The sequence below is a fragment of the Mus musculus genome, chromosome 12 (genome assembly GCF_000001635.26).
Source record: "Mus musculus strain C57BL/6J chromosome 12, GRCm38.p6 C57BL/6J".
Lineage (NCBI taxonomy): Eukaryota > Metazoa > Chordata > Mammalia > Rodentia > Muridae > Mus > Mus musculus.
In genome coordinates, this window is record NC_000078.6 from 99,038,134 (window position 1) to 99,054,542 (window position 16,409).

Sequence of the window (16,409 nt, forward strand, 5' to 3'; positions counted from 1 at the left end):
AAATTTTCAAATAATAGATGGGGAATACTATAAAAGCCTCTGGGGCTGAAGAGATGGTTCAGTGATTAAGAGCACGTGTTGCTCTTGCAGAGGAGCTGGGTTTGGTTCCCAGTACCCATGTTGTGGCTTACAACCATCAGTGACATCATTTTCAGAGGATCTCATGTTGTCTTCTGACTTCTGTAGTCATCAGGGATACACACGGTACACAGACATGCACGAAGGCAAAGCACTCAACACGTAATTTTTTTTTTCTTGATTTTTTGAGACAGGTTTTCTCTATGTTGCCCTGGCTGTCCTCCATTCACTATGTAGACCAGGCTGACCTTGAACTCAGAGATCTGCCTGTCTCTGCCTCCCAAGTACTAGGATTAAAGGTATGTGCTACCACTTCCTGGTCATAAAATAAAATTTAAGAACCAACTATAATCTTCTTTTCTTAAGTTGATTTTGTCAAGTATTTTTGTTGCAGTGAGACAAGTGGCCACTACTCTCTCCAATTTTATAATAGTCGTTGTTTGTTTACTGCCAGGAATTTGTTCTGACAAATGTACTTCTATCCAAGCCTAGATGGGTCAGTCTCTGAGTGGGGCCTCCTGATGTAATCAAGTGGTGCAGAAATGGGTAAGTCTATTGATGATGTAGCACAATGGACTTTTATAGGAAAATACTGGTTTTTAGTAAATAAGAGTGTGTTTCAGGGTCTGGGGAGATGGCTCTGTGGGTAAAGCTTGCTGTGTAAGCGTGAGAACTGGCATTCAGTCCCCACCACACTAATAGATGCAGGACAGGCTTACCAGCCAGCGTGTAATCCCAGCACTTGGGAGGTGAAGGAAAGGCTTCCCTGAGGTGAGCTGGTGCTCTAGACCTTGTTTCAAAATGTAAGATGGATAGCAATTGAGGAAGACAGCCAGCATCAACCTCTGACTTCAACATGCACACACACACACACACACACACACACACACACACACACACACATGTACTACACACACAACATACACACAAAATAAAATATATTTTTAAATGATAGTTTAAAAGATAATATAATGGGCCTGGAGAGATGACTCAGCCTTAAAATCGTATGCTGTTCTAGCAGAGGACCTGCCTTTGGTTCTCAACACCCACACAGCGCCCATAAGTTCACAACAACTTACAACTCCAGGTCCGAGGAATCCAAAGCCTCTGGCCTCTGAGGGAAGCGTGCACATGTGCATGCACCCCACCATAGACACACATGGCTAAAAATAATTTATTATTTTTTTTAAATGAAAAGGATAATATAGTAAGTACGAAACTAGGAACAGGCAATTGTATCCGCTCTACTCGGATGCAACCAGAAGCAGTAACAGGTGGTCTACATCACCAAAAACATGAGAGCAAGGCGGAGTTCTAACATGATATCACTAGGTGATAGGAAATGTTCAGCCCCATTCAAGTGTTACAGGGCCATCGTTATCTATACAATCCATCACTGTCAGACACATCCTGAAGTGGTGTGTGAATGTGTATCTTGATCGTTGTATAGTCTGTCTCTCCTCCCACATCTAAGCCCCATGCGGAGGCTGCTTACTGTGATTTTTGTTGTACCTCCAGGACTGGGCCACAGAGGAGTGCAGTGTGAGCATTGACTGACGCAATGAGTAGGCAAATTGATCAGAGATTCTTTTCTTCCTTTCCCACTCCCCACAGTGCTGTTGACCCAGAGGCCTTTAAATATTTGTCAGGTTAACTGAGGGCTAAATTCTCCATACTAAAAATCTGAAATGGAACCTGTAAGCTTGCATTAGCCCCCTGCATAGTGGTTGCCATTCCTCTTTATTCCCAAATAGCCCCTTTCTTCTGCACTCTGCATGAAGTCCCTTCAGAATTTGTCACAGAGCCTGGCTGAACAGCCAAACATTTCCTGCCAGTTGCGGCCAGGAACCGTCTGCGGCCTCCTCATGTCTGAAGCAGAGGAGGGGAGGGCTTTGCTCAACCATTTCACCAGCCACCAGTCCAGGCTTTGAGTGTTTAGACCCTGGGGTTTGTCTTACCATTCACCATCTTCTCAGACTCTCATTACCATTTCTATGATCGTTCATGCTTTCCCCAAGTCCTTGACCTTTGCTGGCCTGTCTAGTCTATAAATCTACCCTGCATATTTTAGATTGGGTTATCACTCCAGCTGAGTCCCTGCTGTGTCAGACTGTGTCAGGAAGTTGGCAGATCTTCTATGTGTAATTTCTTGATGCAACGGATCATTTGGGATGGAAGACAGTGAGCGATCATAAAGCAAACACTGGGATCAATCAGAGCCAAGAAGGAATTTGACTGTGGTACTGTGAGTGTGTGTGGTTTGGCTAAGTGAAATACCCTACTTCTTTGTTGAACTAGACTGATAGTTTACCAAGCTATTTCTACTCACTGATTGCTTCTTGAATCTTAGCAGCATCATGAACTTGTGGGTGAACTATTCATGTCTTTGGAAACACGGATCTCTTCTCTTTTTGATCCAGCCCTGGGGCATGGTAGATGCTTCCTATCATTGCTGTCTGTCTTAGGATTACTATTGCTGTGATGAAACACTGTGAAAAGGTGAATCAGGGAGCAAAGGGTTATTATGGCTTATACTTCCATATCTCTGTTCATTATGGAAGAAAGCTGAGACAGGAACTCAAACAGGGCAGGAACTTGGAGGCAGGAGCTGATGCAGAGGCCATGGAGGAATGCTGCTTACTGCCTTGCTCTTGTGACTTGCTCAGCCTGTTTTCTTATAGAACCCCAGACCATCAGTCTGGGGGATGGAGCCACCCACAGTGGACCCCCTCATCAATCATTTCCTGTTTCACAAATTCATATGTGATATTCTCCACTAAAATACCACCTATGGTATTTGCTTTCCTGGCTTGACCCTCATAATTACAACTGAAAAAGATATGTATTCCCTTTATTTATTAAAAAATATTATTTACATATAGGTGTGTGTGTGTGTGTGCATGCGTGTGTGTACCCACATGTGTACAAGTACCCTTATGGGCCAGAAAAAGGCATCAGAGCCCCTGGAGCTGGAGTTATAGGCAGTTGTGGGCTGCCTAACTGGGTGCTTGAAATCAAATTGCAGTTTGCAGCAAGATCATTAAGCGCTCTGAACAATGAGCCACCTCTTCACCTCGTTCCTTGTTTTTGCAGTTTGTTAGGAAGTTCCCTGTTGCAAACATGACACAGTTCCTAAAGTTATATTAATTCTTATATCCAAGCCGTTACCCTTACTACTTCTGGAGTGTGCTGTCAATTTTTTCCCTAGTAACAACACACTCCTTTGGCACTTTGCCATGAGTCTTTAACAGTAAGCTCATCCTACAAGCTCTTTATTGCTCTTTGTTCTCACTTTAAAATGAAAGTAGTAAAGTCAGAAATCCTGAATGATCCCTACCTCCTCCCCCAAGATCTCTCTAGCAAGTGGTCTGAGAGTCAAACCTAAGGCTGCAGAATCTAGTCTCCTTTATCTACTATGACACACCAGTCTTGGAGCCTATTTGTGTTGTGATCGTCTTGAAAGTTGGGAAAGCTTCATCCAGATGAAAAAGAAAACCCTGTGGGGTAGTTGAGAGCACTGAAAAGAATTACCCAGGTAAAGACCACACAATGGCCCCTTTGTGTAGCTGCTTGTTCAGCACCATGGACAAGAACCACCCCCTACTCGGGCCCTGAACATCCCCACTTAGACAAGGCAAAGCACCTTTCCTACCATGAGTCCACTCAGTACCCCTCAGTAGGATGTGACTTATAGAAGCAGGTGTGCGTAGGCTTTGACTGCCAAGCTGAGCAATCTAACACAGAACAGCAACTACCTGTGTCCTTTAGGCCACGGTCAAAAGTTTCCAGGTGACTCTAGAAGTCTAACAGCTGCAGACTAGTCACAACAGGAATCAGACCCATGCTCAGCTAGAATTCTGCTTTCTTCACAGTTATTGTGAGGATTGAGTGAAATGATCAAGGGAAGCAGCTTTATATGCAAAGCGCTAACTACCAGCCATCATGACACAAGCGGATCCACCCCTGGTTTTAGTTACGAGAGCTGAGCATATGGTAGAATCCACATGATGAGGATTTTGGAAAAAAAGAAGTAGATTTAAAAGGCTGCTAATAAAGTGCTACACAATCCCAAAACTCTATGCCCCCCCCCAAAAAAAATCAGGATTTGTGAATATTTCTTTTTTCTTTAATATTCCCATGAAGTCCTTCAAAATAATTAATGAGGGGTAAACAAATTCCATTTTAGAAGCTTAAGTTTAACTTAGTGACTGCAACTTGTATGCTTTTAGGAGGAAGGGTTTTCCCTCCTGAGTTATGTGTACATTCATGTATATGCATCTATGTGTACATGTGCGTGCAAGCCAGAGTTCAACGCTGAGTGTACTGTTTCTCTGGAGCCATTTACCTTGCATGTTGAAAAAGGCTCTGTCACTGGACAGGACCTTGACAATTAGACTTGACTGGCTGGCCACACAGCTACCGAATCCTTCTGTTTCTACTTCCCCGGAGCTGGGACTAAAAGCACACATCTTTGTTTCCATTTTTTTTTTTCTACATGGGTGCTGGGGAATCAAACTCAGGTCCTCCAGCTTGTGCAACAAACACCATAGCCAGCTCCTAAATTTTCAATTTGTTTGAATGGTATAGTTGGTACTGCTTTAAAAATCAAACATTCAAACACTTCCCCATCAAACTCCATTAGGAGAAATCCCTTGCTCTCCAAACCCAGGCAAAGAGATCCACAGGGTGTAGAAGCCATTTCAGAGCTGTGTGGCAACGGATAGGCTCTAGTGGCTAATGAGGAACCAGAAGGGAGAAAGACATGGAAGGAATGGGAGAGAGACACTGGGAAATTAAGAGGCTTTTGATCACCGTGGGACAACTGCTGTTTAAGACTAAAATATCCACCCTGGGGTTTTTAATAGATGAGCGCTAAGTGATGTGAGCACCCACTGATGTCAGTCTGGAAAACACTGATACTTTAGGGTGACTCTTCATGACGCGCTCTCTAAAGATGTAAATGCTGCTTGTCTCTAACAAGGGAAGGAGCCGCAGCCGTCTGAATCACATTTCCCCAGCTATTCTTTCTAAAGCACAAATTAATGATGTTGTAGCTTGCACAGGCAGATATTCAAAGGTGTTCAATCAGCTGTCTCTCATAAAATAAGGCATCTTTGGGGGCTGTCACATTTACAAATAAAGAAGAAACACAGCCTGCGATTCCTCATAAAGTGGAGCCACCGTTCTGCTCCATTTGATGAGATAATGTTTCCAAGTACTTCCTTGTGAATGCATAAACAGGGCACAGCTTGGGAAGTCCAGGCACATGCAGAGCATAAATATTACACGGGATGCATTATGCAGATCCTGAGAGGAAGGGAATCTCAACCTTCCGCTCCTGAGATAAAGGATGAGGAAGGGGCAATGCAGCCAAGGTGAAAGGTCACCTGATGACTTCTGACAAGTCTGAACCATGCAGCGAGAAAGTGCTGAGCACAGGAGAAGAGTCAGGGATGAGCAATGGAGGGAATGGGTGTGGATGCTTTCGTGCACAGAGGAGTACCCATGCACACAGGACACAGATAACTGTTATCTATCCAGTTGTTTCTTCTTCGGATGAAAGTTGAGTAAAAACGTTAATGTTTATAATGTCCTCAATAGTATTGGCAGTCCACGTGTCTACAGAATGCCTATTGAACAGTCAGTTTGCCAGAAGTAGCTCCAGGAACTGAAAAACCAAAAACCATGAAGATATTTCTGCTACCGAGGAGCTCACGTTCTCGGTGAGGACAAATGTAGTTTGAATTCTTGATGGCAACTGCACCCACTTCAGGCTAAGTTCATAAAAAATATTGGCAGGGGGGAATATAATAAACACAGATTATGGAATCTTATTTAACAATTAAGAGGAGCAGACCTTGATACCTAAAATGACATCTCTAAGCCTAAAAACATCAGTGAGACATTATAGGAAACTATAGACAGGACCACCTTATACTTGAGGACATTTGGAATAAGGAAACAGTAGTTATTTAGAAGTAGGAATGAAGATCAACAACCAGTAGCAAGAGTGAACATCTCTGAGTGGCTGAATGGTGGAGAGGGCTCCACACCTGCCATGAATTTCGTAGAACTGTAAGTTCACAATAGGTAATCTTTATAGTATGCAAATTATATCTTATTACAGACACATTGTCATAAGATAAGGCAATTTCCCCATAACCGTTTATACTTAGTATGTATTGTGTTTGAAAACACGTGAGGCTGGGTCATAGAATCAGGGACAGGGTCTGAGTGGGCTGAGCGATGACCATGGCTGATCCATTCAGTATTAGCTGCCATAATTTATGCCACCAGGGTCACTAATGTGGCTCCCCACTTTGGGGCACCAGAAAGGATGCAATGCTATGGTCACCCTCTTCAAAGCGACCCTTCCTTTCTGTGCCACACATTTCTCAGTCAAATGAGGGCACAGAACATCAGCAATGCTCACTCTTGCTGGAAGGAGGCTAGAAGAGTGGGCAGCTGACGTTTTCATTTGCCTTGAAGGAAGCAGGCAGTGCTTAGAAGGCATCCCACGTATAGGATGGGAATCCGATGCTAGCTGTCTCCAGAAAAAAAAAAAAACAAAAAACAAAAAACGAATAGCCACTATAAATCAAATCATAACCTTGTTTCAGAGATGTGTTCCACTGAAACATACATGGGGACACTCTGAAGAAGGGAAGGGAATTGGGACTGAAGCAACAGTATCTTGGACAGAATGGTGAGCTGAGTAACGAGGTGCACAGAGGGGCAAGGCGCAGTAGGCAGCAGTGTGCAGCATCTCCAGGCTCTGGGGTATGAAAGATGGGGTGAGGACTGATGGGCTTTGCCTCAGTAGGAGATACTGTTTGTTTTGCTGGCAGCAGATATCGCTGGAGTGCTTTAAGTTGGGGACTGAGCTGGGGAAATGTGCATGTTTAAAGGCCAAGTTCAAGGATCAGATCGGACCCACATGCAGGGGGACTACAGAGAGCTACTCCAAGTATTGGTTGGAGTGGAGAGGAGGGATTGAAATTGGGAAGCGTTCATAAAATCAGGGGAACCAGAAATCAACTTCTGAGTAGTTGTGGGAGGCAAACAAACATCTAGGAGTGCTCTGAAGTCTAGTCTGGGTAACAGGAAATGAAAGCAACACAGGACGCTGGGAACAGCTCTTGTGAAAATACCAGCTGCCTTCAGAAACTGAACTTTTTGTCAGACCTTGTAACTAAGTTGATGATAAACCTTGAGAGCATTTAAAACTATGAACGCAATCCACTGTCCTACTGTGTGCTCATCCATTTAAGTGTAGCTTTTCTTCAAGAAAAATACGCAACTAACCTCACTGTGCCTTACACTTCCCATGTAATCGACTTTTTGTTTTTTTGTTTTTTGTTTTTGTTTTTTTGTTTTTGTTTTTGTTTCGAGACAGGGTTTCTCTCCATAGCCCTGGCTGTCCTGGAACTCACTTTGTAGACCAGGCTGGCCTGGAACTCAGAAATCCGCCTGCCTCTGCCTCCCAAGTGCTGGGATTAAAGGCGTGCGTCACCACGCCCGGCTGTAATCGACTTTTATAACCCAAACTAACTACATAGCTTTACCTTATTTGCTTATTTTTATGTGCCTGCATGTGTATGTATGTGCACTATGTGTGCACCTAGTGCCTACAGAGGTCAGAAGGGGATATCAGATCCTGTGGGACTGGAAGTACAGTTAGTTGTGAGTCACCATGTAGGTGCTTGGGATGGATCCTGGGACCTTTGCAAGAACAAGCTGAGCCAACTCACTAGCTCTAAATGCATAGCTTTAATAATAAACGGTGTACTTTCTCGTGCTCCTGACACAGAAGTGTGTGTGTGTGTGTGTGTGTGTGTGTGTGTGTGTGTGTTGTGTATGTGCGTGTGCGTGTGTGTTGTGGTAATGGTTTGCTGAAAACTGTCAACAGGTTAAGAGCAACCTTAAACAAAAGAACTGCCCACTATAAATGTTAGTAGCAACATAGGGACAGAGGCCAATTTCATCTGTGTATGGCTTCAAGCACTATTCTGGGTCAGTTGTGGTGAATAAAATAACTTCTTCCCCCGTAAAGCTTGTTAAAATTTCTATTATAAAAGAGAATTCCTCATTCCTTTCTCATGATTGTTTGCTGTGTTGTTCTATCAGTACAGAGCAAAGCCCTATGTTCACGATAGACAATGCAGACAGACAGACTTCAGACATACACATCAGACAAACAACTGACAGGTAGAAGACAACAAAGGGAGAAGTAGGAAATTCTAATTTGAGTTTTTCTCCTAGACTGCACTACTCCAAGGGGAAGGTTTTATATTTTTAACTTGGTACCAACATAATAACTGGTTCCATTTGGGACGGATTTAGTGGCAGGTGCCCATTGGATGTTCGAGATGCATGTTGGATGCATGAGTCAGTTCATGGCAGGGATTGGACAATATAATTTGATATGTCAGCCTACATTTTAGACTACAAAAGGATAACTAGTTCACCCAAGTGGAGACTACGAATGGAGACAGATGAGAGCAGAATCTTTGATATCCAACACTTATGTTTAAGAAGCAGGCAGCGGAAAGGTCGCAAAGGGCAGAAAGGTTGGAAAGGGGGGAGGGCTGGAGCAAAGTACAGAACCGTGGGTCCTTCCAACAATGTGTGGTCCACCACATTATCACCAGTGAGGGGACAAGGAAGAGTTGGGCTGAAAACAAAACTCCCTTTTGGTATTAAATCAATGAATGCACTCAGAACCACAGAAGATTTAGCTGCCTTAAGCCTTCTAATAGGGCCTTAAGTTGGCTCTGCCTTGAGATTTCCAGGTGAGTCTTTTAAAGGCAGCCTCTGGACAGAAGTTAGGGATCTTAGGCTGGTCCTGTCACAACCAGGGCCTGGGATGGAGAGGTCTTGATGGCTCTCTGTCTCCCAAAGTCTAGCACTCTGGACTTCCATGAGTTGAGTAAAGAGGGCTTTCATGGACTTTCTCGCTCCCCGGCCATCTTGGTGGCTGGTGTTGGTTGGGGGTTGTCCCGCACCAAAGACAGGAAGATGGTGGCCGCAAAGAAGACAAAAAAGTCTCTGGAGTCGATCAACTCTAGGCTCCAACTTGTTATGAAAAGTGGGAAGTACGTGCTGGGCTACAAACAGACTCTGAAGATGATCAGACAAGGCAAAGCCAAGTTGGTTATCCTTGCCAACAACTGTCCAGCTTTGAGGAAATCTGAAATAGAGTACTATGCCATGTTGGCTAAAACTGGGGTCCATCACTACAGTGGCAATAATATTGAACTGGGCACAGCGTGTGGAAAATACTACAGAGTATGCACACTGGCTATCATTGACCCAGGTGATTCTGATATTATTAGAAGCATGCCAGAACAGACTGGTGAGAAGTAAACAAGAAAGTTTTCCTTTAATAAAACTTTGCCAGAGCTCCTTTTGGAAAAAAAAAAGAGGTCTTTCATGGCAGGTACCTTGAGTCTCTGTGGGTAATAAATTCCCAGAGTCAGCTTGTGCTTCTCTTAATGTATTGCTGCTGTGTATGCTAGTTCCCCCCAAATATAAGGCATGGCTTCTAACTAAGGGAAAGGTTTTCACAACTAGAATCTCTAGTGCTCCCTAATTCTGCCAAGGAGGCAGATGCTTGGATCCATGCAGCTGTGTCCTTAGCAGACACAGGGCACATTCAGGCCACATCAGTGTTTGTCAGAGTCACCAGCAGCTTGCTCTCCAAATTTGGATCTCATCTCTCATCCCTGTCAAGTTTACCTTCATGCAAACAGCTAGAATTTGGAGCTTCAGAGGAACCCTGAGCATCATCACAACCTAGAGATTCTGTGCAATAGAAGCAAGTTTCCCCACCAGGGACCCATGCTACCAGATTCCTGGACTCCAGTTTCACCTGTCAACACTAGTCCAACCATTCCTGTTCACTGGAAAGTTCTAATGTACCCTGCCTCATTTTGCAAATGTTGGTCTATATATACTTAGACCTCCCAGAGGGGCTTGGAGTTCATCTCTATATATCCTTATTGTCCAGCATCTCATCGTGTTTTGTCAATCTACCAGACATCAACAACAACAAGTACGCCTTTTTCACTGCTGTCAAGAGTACAACCTAGTACAGCCATTATGGAAATCAGACCTCTCAAAAATCTCAAAGTGGAAACACCAGGTGAGCCAGCGGGACCACTCCTGAGCATACACCCAAAACCTTCTGTGCTCTCCAGCAGACACAATTGCATTTGTATTTCTTGCTGCTCTATTCACAACAGCTAGGACATGGAACCAGCCTAGATGTCTTTCCATCAACATCTGAATGGTAATGAAAATACACAGTGCAATTCTACGTATCTGTAAAGAAAAGTAAAAATATGATGTTTACAAGTATGGTGGTTTGTGTACAAATGGCCCCCATATTAGGAGGTGTGACCTTGCTGGAGTAGGTGTGGCCTTGTTGGAGGAAGTGTGTTATTGGAAGCAGGCTTTGAGGTTTCAGATGCTCAAGCTAGGCCCAACGAGGCTTTCCCTTCCTGCTGCCTGCCAATCCAGATATAGAACTATCAGCTCCTTCTCCAGCACCATGTCTTCTTGCATGCTGCCATGCTTCCTGCCATGATGATAATGGACTAAGCCTTTGAACTGTAAGCCAGCCCCAATTAAATGATTTTCTTTATAACAATTGTCATGGTCATGGTGTCTATTCACAGCAATAAAACCCTAACTAAGACAACAAGAAACCAGGGAGATTTGGAAAGAGTAATACTAAGCAAGTCGGCTTAAACTCAGAAAGATAAAAATCACATGTTCTCCCTCAGATTCAAAACCTAGCTTGAGCTAGTTTGTGTGTGTGTGTGTGTGTGTGTGTGTGTGTGTGTGTGTGTGTAGATGATATAGATATAGGTAAAATATTTTTTAAACACCTAGAAAGGAGACCAAAAGAGGGCGAAAAGTGCTGAGGAGAGGGCAAGGAGGGCAAAGGGACACCTGTGAGGGAAAAGTGAAAAGAAAGCCATGGGGGAGTTTATAAGGGTAGAGGGGTGTTCATTACCACATACTTTATTTGAAGTTTCTGTAATGGTATTGAATGCCTACATGATGACTAAAAAATTATAAATAAATTTAGAAAAAAATTACTCTTTGCTCCAAGCTTTTTGGACTCTAGGCTAAATTGCACTTGATTAGAAATTGTTATGTCTTTTTTTTCCTTCTAATAACAAAATTAGTTTTGCTTTGGTTTGTTTTTGGAGACAGGATCTCATATATAACCTGGATTGGCCTGGAACTTTCATTTTTGCCTTCTAAGTGCTGAGATGACATGCCTGTGCCCCACGCTTGTTTTGGTTAAAAAAATTTTAGCTTCATTGCTATTTAGTAAATACGGTCATATATATATACATATATGTATATATATATATATATATATATATATTCAATGTGTTGTTGTTGAGACAGAACCTCATGTATCCCAAGCTAATCTCACATTGTAGCTGAAGATGACCTTGAACTTCTGATCCTTTTGCCTTTCTCCTGGGTGCTGAGGTTAGAGTTCATGCCATCAGACCTAGTTTCTGCAGGGCTGGAGACTGAACTCAGGGCTTTGGGCATGCTAGGCATATACTCTATTAACTGAGCCACATCCATAAGCATGAAAGAAAACCAAAACGGATAAAGAATTTTTGTAAGCCTACTATGTGAATCCTTAAGTCTCTCCCCTTTACTACTCAGTTCTTTTGAATGGGGCCAGGGGTAGCAAATGATTCTCATCTCGAGAATCACCTTCCTTGACCTACAATGGTATAGGAAAGAGTTCTGGGGTGTACACAGCATCAGTCAAGAAAGCACCTTGGATGATGAGCATCTGCCTGGCTGTCACAACAAGGAGTAAGACAGTGACAACAAGCCAACTTTGGGAGCAAGCAGTGTGTTGGGGGCATCTGGTCTGGAAGCTCCCCTGAGATGTTCTTCTCCCCTCTGTCCTTCCTGATTTGTATCATCCTGTTATAAGAAGACAGTGTTCCGTTGTCTCAGGGACATTTGTAACTTCATTACACAGATATACCCCTATACCTCTGCCTATCTCCTATTAGCACAGCAAGGCAAGGCAAAAATATTTAGCAGCCTCAATTTTAAGACAAATAAGGAGATAGCAATGGGCTCGTTTTACATCTGACTACCTGTTCTGTTGCACAGATGAGTACATTCTCTCCAGACTCGCTCTGCGTGCATGGTGTTACTGCAGGAGTACCAGTTTGCACTTTTCTTGAAAGAATGGTCTCCATGTTTACCCAGAGAAAGGAAACTTCACCCCCAAACCTCAGAGCACTTCCCAATGAGCTCGGGAACTGTTATTCTACCTCAGGCTACTGAGAGGCACAGCAGTCTCCCTGTGCTAAGCCATCCCTCTGCGGAAGCCTGTGACTCATCCCTCCACTATCAGAATCCTTGACTCTTGACATCTTTTGGCACCAGTGAGCAAAACAGATACTATATAAGAGGATAACTATGTTAGTGAGGGAGTAGATTTGGATTCAATTTGCAGTTGGCTGTGTTTGGGTTACCTCTGGGTCAGCCCTACAGATTCTCTGGGCTATGGCTATCTGGATTTCAGGAAAGAAGCCAACTATTGGATCAGACACTATGATGCTCACATTTACCAATTTCCCTATTGTAACTATGGCCTTTGTGGCTGATTTTTAGCTTGTCAATGGTTTAAAAACAGATTTTCAATTTTCAAAACCTTTGAAAGCTCTGTGATGCTCTTCTGGGTATACACAAGCCAGATGCAGCACAACACTAGAGGCTGAGAAGAGGAATACACATTTCAAGTCAGCAATACCAGACAAAAGCCAGAGAGGTCTTAGAATAGCTGTGTCATGAGGAAAGAAGTGGGCCAAAGGCCTGTCTTCTGGGCATCCTGCGTCCTCAGCATCCTGCACCTCCCTCTTCCTCCCTCCTGGGACACACAAAATCCTCCTCAGAGGGTGAGAATTTATAAGGTCCCAAACTCAGTGTCTAGCTCTCTAAAACCAAAGCCCATAGACTAGGGTTCAAAGTCAGGAAACAAAGAGGTGACTCCATGAGAATCTGATTCTAAAAACCTAACCACCGGCAGTGACAAAAACAAAAACAAAAACAAAACAAAGCAAAACACCAAAAACCACCTGCAAAAGTTCCCCTACCTCAAGGCAATCTACGAGTGTACTGCCAAGGAGGTCTGCAAGCAGCCAGGCTAAGGGAATTAGCTGAACCTCTTGCTAGAGAGAGGGCAGCTGATCAGGCTGAGGGAAGGATACATCCCAGAGAGGCAGCAGATACACAAGGCCTCCAAGAAAGGACTATGAGGCTTTGGCATGTCTGCCTAGCACTGGCTGCTTGGCAACCACAGTTACCCCATGGATCAGTAACCTTGAGCTATCAGTTGTCCCATTCACCATCTTCATTCCCCTTAGAAACTGACTAGCTTTTCAGGCATGGATTGGTACTGCCACTGATCTGCCATGCAGATGATGTGCAGCATCCCCTACTGTGGAAAGGATGATGTGGGCCTGACACTGTATGATGCTATAATGATCAGATGTCTTTTATACTGCTGGCACTCTAGCTGATGAGTTGCATTTTCTAACTAGGTGGAGTGAGTTTGCCCTGAATCTAGGAACTGGATTGATTTTAACAATCATTGTGACTTCCACTCCAGCCAAGCGTTTGTATATTGCAAGTACTATTGGACCCTGGGTCAAGCAATAGTGGGTATCTAACTTAAATCTTGACTTATCCCAACTATTAGCCTAACTTACTTATCATTACAAAAATCTTACCAGTCGGCCTCTTTAACTCCACTTATATGGGGAGGTGAGGCTCAAAAAGATTAAGTCAATTCTGAAAATGAGTTCTGAGGATCAGACTCCTGCACCAGGAGACTCTATCATGGCCAACTTGAAGACCTACAGAGCAGCCAGTGTATCCGAAGCTCCTGGATCTTCAAGCATCTTTCAAAGAGAAGCGATGGAGCAAGTGACAAGAGTCTAAGAATGAAACCAAGTCTCCACTCTGTCACTCTCTGTGTGAGCAGAGCCATCTGGCTTTCTGTGTTCATTCTGAGCCGCATGGGTTGTCTGTTTCACAAATGATCCGAGACATGTTCTTGCCTTGGGGGGCGGGGTGTCACATGCTCATTATGGCCGACCAGAGGGCATCTAGCTTTTTCAAGGTCAAAATGTACTGACATCCTGGTGAGGTACAATAGAACTGGCTAGGAGGTCCAAGACCTCATGACAGGAGGTGGGCCCAGCCCTAGGGAAAGCTGGGTACATTAGTAATACTAGAAATGGCTGTAAGGGAAAAAAAGACAAAGAGACATATGATTTGTGGAACACACATGAAAATCCTGTTCCTGACCGTCATGGCCTCACACTGACATGATAGTTCCCCCCAGTAAATCACGGGCCCCAGGACATCCCAAAGAGGCAGGAAAAGATATTGAAGACAGTGTTTCTTTTCTTCATTAGTCATGATCTTCTTCACTGATTATCATGGGAATTTTCCTCTCCTGCTGGCAAAGTGCCAAGGAGAGAGTCAAGGACCAGCAGGAGGAAAGCTATGGGTCACCTGGAGGGCATAGTAGCAGATGACTCAGATTGGAAGCGGATGGCTGGGCACCAGCTCACCGCCCTAATTGCATTAGCACCTTGGCCCGGTTCATGCCTAGCCTGCATCGTGGACAGAGCATGGAAAGACCTGATTTAATTTTAGCCCAATATGGTGCCCCCATTTCCTCGTGACAAGAGCGGCAGGCTCTGGCAGAGTGGTGAACTCTCCTTCCTCCCCTACAGAAAGTCACTCGTTGCTCTCAAGGACAAACCGGAAGTGACCCACGTTCCGTCTTTCCTGCCACACTTATGCACTTGGTTTCTAATCTTGTGGAACTTCTTGACCAGTGGCCTGCATGGCATCTGAAGAGAGTTCGTCCCACTTATATGATGACTTCCCGTGTCCTTTCCCGTGTACAGCCACATATTCCACGCTGCTAAACAACCTATCAAGTTCGTTCTCTAGGCAATTTTGCAGTGAAAAAGGCCTCCGATCTACACAGGAAAGTTCCTCAATTCTTCCTTACAGATCCTACAGAGCTTGCTTCATGGAGACTTGAGATCAGCATCCCTTAGGCAGTCAGTCTTCCTCTGGTATGCTTGAGGGAAGGAGTTTTTCCAATGCTCATTGTCAAGTTGGGCCAAGCACTCTTTTAGAAGGTAGCTTGCCTTTATTCCACTTTGCAGGTCCAGTTAGTGGTCTGTCCACAATATCTGAAAAGAAACCCAGGAACCTTCCTCCAGCATAATAAGTATTGATGCAAATCCGAGGCCTCTCAACTGTTTTTGATGATCCTTTTGGATTCAGCGACTAGAAGCAAGCAGATAGCAAATCTCCCCATGTTAGAACAAACGCCATCGGATCATCTTCTGCTGTAGAAAACATGAATACAGCAGATGCGGGACTTTGACGGTTTGGTATTTTTATTCCTTTCTTTCTGTTTTCCTCCAAACACAACAGCCGAGCAGCCAGTTATTCTGTCTTCTCGAAGTTCTTTTGTGTCTAGAAGTCCTACCTTCAATGCTTCAGAAAAGACGATAATCACATCAAGATAGAAACAGAAGCAAAAAAGGCCCTTGTGAGATCACAGCCACATTGCAGAGGAGAAAGGAATGTTTTCTGCCATCTCTTACTTCTAAAAATGCTGAGAGAACAGAAGGAAGTATAGGCTGTGCAATTCATTTCACCTAAGCATAAAACAAATTACAAGGTTTTGCTCTGCAGGCTGAAGAGTTTCTTGACACACGGGGAGTATGTCATTTTCAATTGGACCCTGAGTCCCTGTGACATGAAACTTCTTGCAAAGGAGACAAACAAGGAGATCTTTCTTCCTCAGCCTAGGATGACCATAGGTCATGCTTGCTCTCCAATGTCATTACGTTTAGCTTTTTTTTTCTCCCAGTGTCATAGTGACCTGTGTGACCACGTGGGAAGCATTTGACTTCAGGGCAAGCTTGTTCACATCTGATACACAATGACAAGAACAGACCTGTAAGTGACATCTGGAAAATGGCCAAGAAGTCACATCCTTACCTATACCTGTATAAAAACAAGAATGGCCCATCAATAATCAGGCATAGGGGGAGGAGCGACTCAGGGAGCCCCACCTCTACGCTGCTCTTTGTCCCTGTAGATGCAAGTGGAGGGGGAGCCACTACCTTCAGTTATGTACCCACTGGTGACCAGATCTAAAGGTCACACGGATAGCCCTGGTTAAATGAAATGTTCATAGAACAAAACCCAATGTCATGATTTGTAGAAAGGAAGTGGTA

At 44.0% G+C, this 16,409-nt stretch overlaps 1 long non-coding RNA gene and 1 pseudogene across 1 annotated transcript in view; both read left to right on the top strand.

Annotated features, from left to right (window-relative positions):
- Nucleotides 1-16,409, top strand: part of Gm40554 — a 48,568-nt gene that overhangs the window by 13,695 nt on the left and 18,464 nt on the right. The window lies entirely within an intron of this gene.
- On the top strand, nucleotides 9,028-9,489 carry Rpl30-ps8 (ribosomal protein L30, pseudogene 8; annotated as a pseudogene).